The following is an 11,596-nucleotide window of genomic DNA, read 5'->3' on the forward strand; positions in this document are numbered from 1 at the left end:
AAATGTTTTACATTCTATCAGCTGAACTTTTACTGTTGTTCATGTTAGGACAAATGTTCTTTAAGAGGTGGGGTCCTGTTTTAGGAAATGTCAAGCTGTCCAGTTCAGATTTATTGGTGGTTGTGGCAGGTGCCAAATGTTTCAAAAGATTGGTGTGTGCATTTCTTTCCCTTCCCTGGCAGACTTTTCTAGAATCAATGATCTATCCTATGTGGGAAGAGAGCCATTGGGTTATACTTAAAACAGTGAACAACAGAAAAACCTAAAGCAGGCTTAGAATGGGTGGATTTACATCATCTGAAAGGTATTCTATGCACCAAGTTCCAGTGTCAGGGAAGATAGCTAAACTGAGAACTGTCACTTGAGGCACAGGCGTTGTCCGTTGTATCTGGGTGGGCCAAAGAGGCATGATTTATGGGAGTATCATAAGACTTTCTGGCTCTAAAATATTTGTCCTTCAATGTCCAGAAATTCCTGCCATTGGAAGAATCTGTGGAGAAACACTGGCTTGGCCTAATTTTCCCACTAAGTACCCTCAACCAGCAGGTCAAATTCAGTGTGAACTTTTTGGCAGGAAATCCTTTGGAGGCTTAAGTTTTATCTTAAAAATTGCTAGGAATTTTACATCCTTTCCATATTATATTTGTATTTTATGTAATATCAGCTAATTGACTATTCTCAAGCCTTGGAGTAAAACTGATGCTTCAAGAAGTCAGGCCATGTTTATTCTGCAGTCCAAAGCCCTCCAATACTCTCATTGGGAATGAGGCACTCTGTGTCTTATTTTTGAGAAAAATGACTTTGTCCAATTGGTGGTCCTGTCAACGTTCTTTGAAAATTTAGAGATTTTTGTCTTGGAACAATAATATATGAGTTCCCCTTTGCATTTGTGGTGGTACTTTACTAGTGGAGCTCATTGTCATTTGGGAGAACAGTGTTCGGGCCTCTGAGAGATTACACTAGAAAATGTTTGCTGATATAAAAGAAGTAGTCTTGAACCTGTAGCTATTATGCCGGGAGGATAGCTCTTAGGTGAGATGTGGGAAATGTGTGTTGAATGGGGAGACAGAGAGGTGGAAGAAAAAGAATGAGTTGGTAAGCTTTGCCTGAGATTTTCTTTCTTTCTCTTTATTTTTTGTGGTGCTCGAGATTGAACCCAGGGCTTTGAGCCTGACAACTGAAGCATACGCTCAGCCTTTTGCTCTCCTCAAAGGTTTTCTTTCATTTTTAATGTATCAGTTGTTTAATTAGGTTCTTAGTAAGAAATTTAGATCACTATTTATGAAGACAAGTTCCATTTGTCAGAGCACCAATGGATTTCAAGTAGTGGTGGAGCTGAGGAACAGCTTTGGTTTTTTGATAAAAATCTGTGAGTCCCCTGCTTTCTGATCCACCTTGCACTGCTCTGAAATATGGCATCTCTCTTTCTCAATGTTGAAGATCTCACCCTCCCTCCTGGTGTCTGGGTTTCTGCAGCTTTGTATTTCTGAAGTAAGCATCAGTGAGGTATTTGGAAATTTTCACTTTGCTGATATCAATTTTTGTAGAGGTGGCAATGACAAATTTCTGGCATGTTCTTCGTAGAAGGACATGATTAAGTCTAAGAGGCCCAGTCACAAGTAGCAAGCCACTGGCCAACTGCTTCAGGAAAACCACCCTCTTGCCTGTGTGATGCCAGGTGAGGATGATCAAGATGGTGCCAGTAGGGATGCTAGCTTGAAGTTTCCTCACATGCTGACTGAAGGGTTTCTTGCCATGGCTCAAGAGCTTTCAGGGCACATCTTCAGTAGGGTAGTAGTTCATCATTTTTTGAAAATTAACCACCTGGGTACTATCATTCTTGTCACCACTGACTGGTTTTGTGATTGCAGCAAGAACTTTCTCCTTTTTCTTTCCAACCTTTGATTTAGCAGCTGTGTACTTTCTCTTATACAAAGTCTTTCTGGAATACATGGCAGATTGAGAGTATCTATCAATTCTTCTAACCAGGACAGGATTTCGGCTTCTAGGGGGATGCCTCTTTCTGGACTTTTCTTTCTTCACCTTACCCTTTTTACTAATGCCACTGGCAGCAACCTTTTTAGCTTCGGGTTTCTTTTCTTTAGTGTTTGGATTCTCACTTTTTTTTGTCCACCATCTTGCAAGATGGGAAAGAGAACTAAGTTCCTGACTTCCAGTCTACCCTCCCAGGTTTTCTTAATGGCTTTCAGTTCTTCCAAATCTATCTCAACCCCTGTTTCATTTCTCAGCTCCTCGTCTAGCTCCTCTGGTTACATCTCCAGTTGGACACTTAAGATCACTAGAGCCCAAAATGTGAATGCACCTATGAGTGTTTCTCTCTGCTCCTTGCTCCTGTTGCATTTCAGTCTCCTCATTTCCCTGGGATTTTGGCTTCATGCTTGACATTTTCAGTTCTGCCCACTGTTCCAGCCAGGAGCTGGAAGTCCTTGTCTTTGGCTTCTCAACTTTCCATACATGCATGCAGTTGATAAAGATTTCTAAGCAAATAAGCTCTGAAACAGTATTTCCTTCTCTGTAGAAATTGTAGACCTTACAGGAAGCAAAATAATCAAAGGGATGATGGTAGAGAGATCATCCAGTGATGGGCCTGTTCACAGAGCAGAGGTTAGGACATTAAGACAGAGTGATGAAGGACACAGGGACAACTACAGGACACTGTGACCATCCCAGGAAACCAGGGTCCAAGGGGCACAGTGGAACTCCCACAAATACCTTATAAATGAGTTTGGATCTGTGCAAGATGGGTTTCCTGGTAGGAGCTGAAGCAGCATAGGGAAAAGGATAGGTGTGGTGCAAGCACAGGAAATAAACCTTCCACCCTCTCAACTACTCTTCCTTTTCCCATCCTTTGTTCTCTTGCCAGCACTTCCTGTTGGCAAAGGCCAACCCAAAATCTAGAGAGCAAAGGAGTTTGTGCTGTAGATTATAGGGGCCAGGCTGTTGGGCACAGTAAGAGACAGAGGGTAGCTCAAGAAGAATCCAGTAGGGTAAGCAACAAATGGAGAATGGCCAATCAAAATTCATCTCCTTCATTCCTTCCATTTCTGGAAATTCCTCTTTACTTCAAAACCATCATCTCTTTCTTGAGTGGCTGGAGCAGAAACCCCCCAGTTGTTCTAATTGTCTCCAGTTTGTGCTCTAATTCCACTTTATGAACTAGCATTTCTTAATGATTTTAATGCTGACAGATGGTGCCCATGTGTAATACACATCCTGGGGAATGGGTGGGGGCACCGTGGGTATCACATTCTCCCAGGCTGTGGCTCCTGTTCTGTGTTCTTCCTCTCAAGAGAGCACATGAGACCTCAACTAGAACAGATCTCACAGGAAGATTATGGAATTATCTGTATTTCATTAAGAAAACACACTTGGTAATTCTGTGCTTAAAAACTTCTCTAACGCATGTTCCTGGGGCCTCATAGATACTCAGAGTGAACACTTACGGGACGTTTGTTGAAAAGATGTTATTGTGATACACTCGACAGTGGGTCTTTACATATCTGTGTGTTGAGCACAACCAGACTATCACAATTACACTTGCTCTTCTCAGTTGAATTTCTTTCTAGAACAAAAGCATGTCTTCATCTACGAAAGAGCTCTCTTTAGCCCCCTCAACCTGCCAGTTTCACTCTGGTCTCTCCAAGTCTCTTCCCCAGCTCTCCAGAGCCATCAGTTTCCCTGTGGACTTCCTAGTCAATCTTGGCAGAACATACTCTGAACCCCAGGTGCATTCCGTAGACACTGAACATTTATGGGTTCATGGGCCCAAATTCCAATGTTCTGTACCTTTATATTCTTTGTCCAAAGGCCTCTCTGACCAGTAGAGCCCATTGTGCCCATGCACTGGGAAGGCTCCCAATAACAAGAAGTGGCCCCTTTGCATCCTTTACAAATAATTTTCAAGAATGAATGTATAAGGAGCGAGGGAGATAGCTCAGTGGTCTAAGTGCCTGCCTGGAAAGAATGAATGTATCAACACTGCAACTCTCTCCTCCCTTGGGATGACTCTAAGGCCCATGTGCAACACCAGTTTACAGGTTCCCCAGAAGACTTAATCTCCAATTGCCCTCTTTGGTAGATGGGGCCTGAATCATCCTTTATTTGCTTTCTTCCTTTCTCCCTTCCCTATTTCTCTACCTGCACTTGCTGGAACTACCTTCCAAATAAATTGCACTGAATCCTATTTGATCATTAGCTTTTTGAGGACCCAAACCTACAACATTTCAGCTTCTCTTCTGGCATTCTCTTGCCTTTGGACATGGCATCGTGTTTGGATTCTCCTTTTGTTTCTTTTTATAAATGTCTAAAATGATAAAGGCAAACAAATAAAATGCTAAAGTCTCCCTCGCCTCTTTTCTCCCCTTCCTCCTCTCACCTTGGTCTGTGTACCTTCCCAGAAGCAACCTCTCATTGGTATGTGTGCTTCTATTTATTTTGTATCTACACATTTAGAACACCTTTATTGGCATATGTGCACATGGGCATATGTTAATGTGTGCACACAAATGTAAATTTGTTTGCTAGTGCATGCAATGATAAATTAAATTGAGCACATCTATTCATGCCTTTTGACACAGAAGCATTCACATGCAATCCCTTATGCTCTACAATTTACTATGAGGAACTGTAATTATTTAAACATCTCTCCTGTTGATGAGCACTTAAGAAGCTGGTACTTTTCTCACTATTACAGAATATGCGCCCTGACATACTTCATTTTGTTATTTTATTTATTTTTTTGGTGGGACCGGGGCTTGAACTCAGGCCCTTGCACTTGCCAGAGAAATGCTTATTCTACTGAATCCTCTCCCTAGCCCCAAATCACCAGTTTATTTTATTTTACTAGTGTTATTATTTTATTTTTGAGGTACTGGGGATTGAACTCAGTACCTTGTGCTTGCCAGGCAAGTGCTTATTCTACTGAATTATCTCCCCAGCCCTGTCTTCCTATTTTTTAAAGAATACAAAATAAGGGCTGGCCAAATAGCTCAGGGGATTAAGACACCTGCTTAGGCAGACACAGCAGCTGGAGTTCGATGGCTAGTGTGCCATGCCGGCCCAGCCCCCAGGGTGTGCTGAGAAGGGGATTGAGACTGGGCGTGGTGGTGTGGGCCTGTAATCTCAGCTCTTGGGAGGCTGAAAACAAGAGGATTACTATGAGTCTGATCTACATAGTGAGACCCTGAAAACCCTATAGACCCTGCACTAAAATACAAGAAAAAAAAAAACAAAACAAAATAATGATAGAGAAAAACAGCATTAGAAAACATGTAAAATTTCACTAAACAAAGTAATCAGAATTCAACCATGGTTGCTGTATTGCATGATGTTATCTTCAAATTAACTGTTTAGGTTACCAGATAAAAACATGCAATATTGGCTTTAAAAAACAAAACAAAATTGCAATAAAAAGGTTGTAAGAAATTAAAAAGAAAAAATAAGGATAAAAAGAAAACAATTTTAAGCATTAATGGTTCCTTTCAAAATACCAGCAAAAATTAGAAGTACAATTATCTAAACTATCCTGCATATGTATATATTTTTCCCCTTTTTCCTTTTGCCCTTTTCCTCATCCTAATTTTTTTCTTCCCATTGGACAAATTCATTCCCATTCACAGTATCTATTGTACCTTTCAAATTTTATTTACTCTTTTAGATGCTCACACTAGTGAGGTAATACAATGTTTCACATCTTAATCTGATTTATTTCAATTACCAATACAGTCTCTAGTTGCATCCATTTATCTACAAAGCCTTGAATTTATCTTTTATTTTATAGCTGAATAATGCTCTACCCTGACATATGTCTTATAGGCATATATGTGTTAGTCATCCTACAGAGGTGCATTTCTAGTTGGGCTTTTTGGTTGTGTACAATTAAGGATCAAACCTAAAACTTAAAACTAGAAAATTTAGGATTAAAGAGGCAGGCTCTGGCTATAGGATCAGCTGGCGAGGGCTCACCAGGTGTGGCAGGGACCTGGTCCTCTCCCTGTGCTGTCCTTGAGTTGGTCTGTCCTCCAGGTCTTCATCGACTGTGGCAGCATAACTGCAGTGATTTCTGGGGTTATGTCCTCAAGCCTTCAAGGCCACTGGAACACAAGAGGCAGTTTTCTCTCACTAGCTCAGAAATGTCCCCAGCTTGTGTCACCTTGACTCATGTGCTCATCCCTGAACCAATTTGTGTGACAAGTGGACAGTGATGCTGGTGTTGGCCAGGTCTAGGCACAGCCCCCCACGGGGACATGTGATGTGGGGAAGGCACACTTCTCCAGAGTTACTCCTCTCACTAGATGAGTGGACCGCTACATGACAAGGAAAGGCATTGGCTCTCATTCAAGATGGATTTTTGTAAGTGAAAATACAGTCTTTAGCGGTACGTGCATTAAAATTTTTGATGATGACTAACAAACCTCTCTTTCAAACTTACAGCTCACCTTGTATGTCCAGGGCAAACAGTGTTTGAGAGTCCTGTATTTGCACAGCCTTTAGACCCAGCGATTGTCAGTATACCAAATGTCAGTGGATCTGATGTTTAAGCATGACATCTCACTCCTAATCTGATGATCCACTGCCTAGTATGGGTGATTGCCATTTGGTAATAATTCCATAGTGTTACCCTGTTCTTATTGTTTTTGGCATCTCTTTATATATTATGGTGATAAAACTCTGAGTTCTTTGAGAGCAAGACCTCACTGAAACCCCATATGAACTTATTATGAACTAGGAATCAGTAACTATTTGTGATGTGAATGAATAAATGAAAGGGTGCATAAATAAATGAGTCAAAATCTTTGCTTGCCCTAGTTTGTCTCAGGTCTAAGAGAGAATGAATCCTCTCTGCATATATTTTTCTGGAAGCTTCTCTGGAAAGTTTCTCAGTAAGCCTGTACATAATCTGTAAGAAACATGTGAATCAGGCTGGCAGGGAGCTACCGTTTGGTATTACTTCTCAGAAGTGCCCTTTATATTCTCTTAGGCATGCTAATCCTCTTGATAGGAGTCGATGTCCTACTGAGTGTGACTCAGCCTCACACGTTCCCATTCACTGGCTTTGAAGTGTCGCCCTGGCACTCTGTGGAAACTCGTGTCTGCCATGGGAGGCAGCGAGGATGTTTCCCAGTGAACCCTCCATCCAGGATTTCATAGCAACTTGAGAATCATTGTTTTTGGCTGGAATCCTGGGTTTGAGGTTTCTTCAAGCAGGACTCTGAAAAAGGCTTTGGAAATGTTGTCGTCTTTAATACCAAAGTATGTATTTAGGAGACTGCCTTCGCTGTTACCTACCTAATCACTGGGACTCCTGGAAATGTTTTGCCCAAGTGCTTTCATTCCTCTGGTAGAGTCAAAAGGAGACAGAGTACCTTGATTCTAATCCTGATTTTGATGGGCAGGTTATTCACCCTTGCAGCCCCATTTTCTTATCTTAAAATGAGACAGTTGAGATGGGTGATCGTAGTCTCTGCCCAACTTTCCAGTTCTGAGTGCAGTTCCAAGCTGCACCCTGCCACCAACAGTCTGCTGGAGGAGCTTTGCCCATTACTCATGAGAATGTCAACATCTGGGTAAACAGATATTTTGGGGTCAGCTCTCTAAAGCCCAGAAGTACATATTGTATGTTGACTTTGGCAAATGCACAAGCTCTAGCAGGGCCCTGTCAAGCATTTTACCATGAGAGCTGCAGAAAGGCCGGTAAGTTACTTGGAAGGAAGAGGACCAGCTCAAGTCCCAGGACATAAATGCCTTGTGGAGAGGGGGAGGGGAGGGGCCCAGGACTGGATGGAGATACTGTAAAGAAATCAGAGTGCTCATGTTGGAAAGGGCTTATGACACTATGTCAAATCCACATTCTCAGACAACAGGGATAGCTGTGCATAGATCCACACAGTTATCCAAGCAAAGCAGAATAAATTTAAAGGAAAGCCAAATACAACAGGCTCAGCCAAAGTTTGAGGTGAAAATGTTGGGTGTCTCAGACTCAGAAGTTCTCCATTGGAATACTCATAGCACCCATAGCAAGGAGTCCTTTAGAGTTGGCTGTAGGACAGTGGAATGGTTCTGTCACCCCACTGGGAGCCACCTCAGGAAGGATATTGAAAGACAAGAACCTTGCAAAGTGGTTGCCTCATGCCCTGGGAGAGCATTGGTGGTTGTTACTCAACCAGCCATTTATTGAAAAGGTGTGTTAGTTTCCAAGACCACATGACTGAGGATCTTAATACACGCCTGAGAACTATTAGAACATAGAAGAATGTCCTTTCATTAAAAAATTTTTTTGTTATAATTTCAAAGTCACAGAAAGCTTGTAAGAATTTGTGTACAAATACTTTCTGTACACTTCATATTTGCATTCAGTAATTTATAATCATTCCTTTCCTCCTTCACGCTTCCTCTGTCTTTATTTTATCTGTGTATATTTCCCCTAGAACTGTGGGAGAATAAATTGTAGACAGGCTTCTTAACTGTTAGGGCATATTTATGTTTTCTAAAAATAAGGAGATTCTCTTATATAACTGTCATACCAGAATCAAAATCAGGAAGTTGATATTGCCACAGTGCTGTCACCTAGATCATAGATCTCTTTCACTTTCCCAATTGTCCAAATCCTTTATAGCAAAGGAAATTCTGGACCACATGCTGCACCCAGTTGACACATCTTTAGTTTTAGTTTTAGTGCTTTTGTTTGTTTGTTTGTTTGTTTTTAAAAGTGGAAAAGTTTCTCAGTCTTTGTCTTTCTGATATTTTTGATGAACGGAGGCCAGTTATTTTGTGGAATGTCCCTCAGTTTGGGTTTGTCTGAGGTTGTGGAATTCCCTTTTAGCTCCATAAGCTGCCTTCTAAAGTACAAATGTTCACTTGGGATTTGATCAGCCACTGGAACAGCTTCTTCTGCCAGGACGTCTGGTGTCTTGCAGAGTCTACTTTGCCCTGTCTCAGGCAGTTTTTGACCCCCTCAAACCTGCCTACTCCATCTGCAAAGCCCATGGGCAGATAACTTTGCTTGCTCTAAATTGTTTGCTCTCTATATAATGTTAAATAGGACAGATGGCTATTTTGTTTTATCAGAATTTGATGGTAGAAACACTAACTACAATTAAAATAGGCTAGATTTTATGGTATATACTTTAGATCATTCAGGAAAATAAACTTTTTTTTGAGATAGGATCTTGGTATGTGGCTTATGCTGGCCTTTTACCCATTCACTCTGTAGTCCAGGTTGGCCTAGGACTCATGGTAATCCACCTGGCTCAGCCTCCTAAGTGCTGGGATTATCAGCCTGCATTACCACACCTGGCCCTGGCAAAATAAACTTTGAATACTATATTGATGTATAGCTTTCTGAAGTTTAGTGAGCTTGTTTCTGGAAGTTTCTATTTGCTTTATATGGCGAGTGCTATAATATGACTCCATCGTGGCCGTCAGTTGGGTGAGCTTTTGGGTTAAGTCCCCAAACCCACTTCCTCAACCACAGTCTCTCTTGTAAGTGGGCCCTCTGGCATGAAGTCTGGAAATGACAGTGTTGTAAACTTCAGTGAATCAAAAACATGCTTTATCTCGCTCCCTGACCCCTCTCATTTCATTGTCAAACCAAGGAGTGTGGAGGAGGATGGGAAGGTCTGAGACAAGGAGACCAGAAGACTCATCAAGGGTTTCCTCTGTATCTTATGCGTAATTGTGGGTGTTCCCAAGGCCTGGAACAACAGAATGAGACTGTCTCAGTTACTATTCTCTCATTGCTGGGACAAATCCCCAACACTCAAAATTAGGGAAGCAAAGGTTTATTTAGCCCACAGTTAATGGATGTTCTGTCTATACTCAGCTGGCTCCAAGGCATACATGGCGCAGAGCAGCCCTTCACGGCTGGGCAAAAATCAAGAGCAGTGAAGTGAGTGGCAGCAGCTCAGGCAGCTAGCTAGCCTTTCTCCCCACCTTACACTGTAGGGCAAATTACCTGCCCCAGGGCAGGTGCAGCATCCACACCCACAATAACCAATCACAAACTCCAGAAGCTGCCCATGACTTCCTGAGGCTTTGGGGGGAAAACTAGACACAAGCCATAACAGGCTCTTGGAAGAGCAAAGCTCCTTACACATTCTGTAGACTCTGAGCACTATGAAAGATGAAATGAACTGAAGTGAACCTCAACAAATTCAGGTAAGGAGGAGGGGCATATCCAGGTTGAACCAGTAATATGAAGCCAACACTTGAATGCATCACTTGATTCTTGGGACACATTTAACTAAGGATCAGGTCTATTGTCAGAACACAGTCCCAGTGATCGTGTCTTTGGCATGATAGGAAATTAGTAGGGTCATAATTCTGTATAGAATGAAGAACTAAACTACTGTTTACAGATACTTTTAAAATATATATATATATATATATATATATATATCCCTTCTAACTAATCAATTTATATTTTAAATGTGGCATAAAAATATTGTTCTAGATGCTGCAAGAATACTATCTAATCTTTAGCCATTTATCAGGAACTAAGCAATGAGCCCCCCTAATGGTTTCTATCCCTCTATTTGTCCTTTGCACAAGAACTGTCACCCCTTGAGATAGAAAGAGAAGTGACAAACAATTCCCACCACCACAGAGTCATAACTGTAGGAAGAGAAAAGGTAGATTGAAGAAAAATTTCCCTAATTTTAAATGTAATATAAATCACTCAAATAAGAAGCAGGGAGGAGATGAGATGGGTAGAGTGAGATGGACAGCAGCTAACTCTGCTGCAATTAGGTGGGAAAGATGGTGGTGGATGCCAGCTATCAGAGGACCTGAGATGAGCTTGCAGAGGATTAGAAGTCAGGCAGGTAGGCAGATGCACTGTAGGCAGAAGCACTAGCACATTTATTGCCTAATCATGGACTACTAGCTGGAATGTGTGAGAAACTACAGAAGTAGCTGAGAAGCAGGGGATGAAGTTGAGAATCAAGGAAGGGATGATGTTAGGGATCCTTGCAGATCATATTATACAGACCTTGGAATGTCATCTCAGCATTCAGAATCATCAAAGGGATTTAATCAAAGATGCAACTGCTGAACAGCAAGGTTAGGAGGTTCAAAGATTGGAGCCAGGAAGAGCAGCTAGGGAACAGGTGTAACTATCAAGGAGGAATAATGGCTTAAACTAAGATCAGGGCACTGGGAATGGAGAACACGGTGTATGTTGGAATGAAGTTTCAGAGATGAAGGTAGTAAGACTTGCTGACTGATGGATGTGAGATTTATGAAGAAATGTTAATTAAGGATGACTAAAAATTATCCTTTTGTGGCTAGGAAGATGACTGTTTTTCCTCAAAAATAGGGAATCTACTAGTTGGTCTACTTGGGATTCTTCTACTAGTTGCAAGATACAGAGCAAAATGATATATTTCAGATTTTCATGAATGTGGAGTTTGATTCACTTGAGGAACATCTGAAGGAGGATATTCCATAAGAAGTTGGAGATTAGGTTTCAAATTATAGAAAATATCAGGTTGATAGTAAGATTTAGAAAACATTGGAAAATAGGTGGTAGTAAAGTGCAGAGAAAAATGTGCAGAATGAGACGGGAAGAGATAGAGCA

The sequence above is a fragment of the Octodon degus genome, unplaced genomic scaffold, assembly GCF_000260255.1.
Source record: "Octodon degus isolate 3935 unplaced genomic scaffold, OctDeg1.0 scaffold00060, whole genome shotgun sequence".
Taxonomy (NCBI): Eukaryota; Metazoa; Chordata; class Mammalia; order Rodentia; family Octodontidae; genus Octodon; species Octodon degus.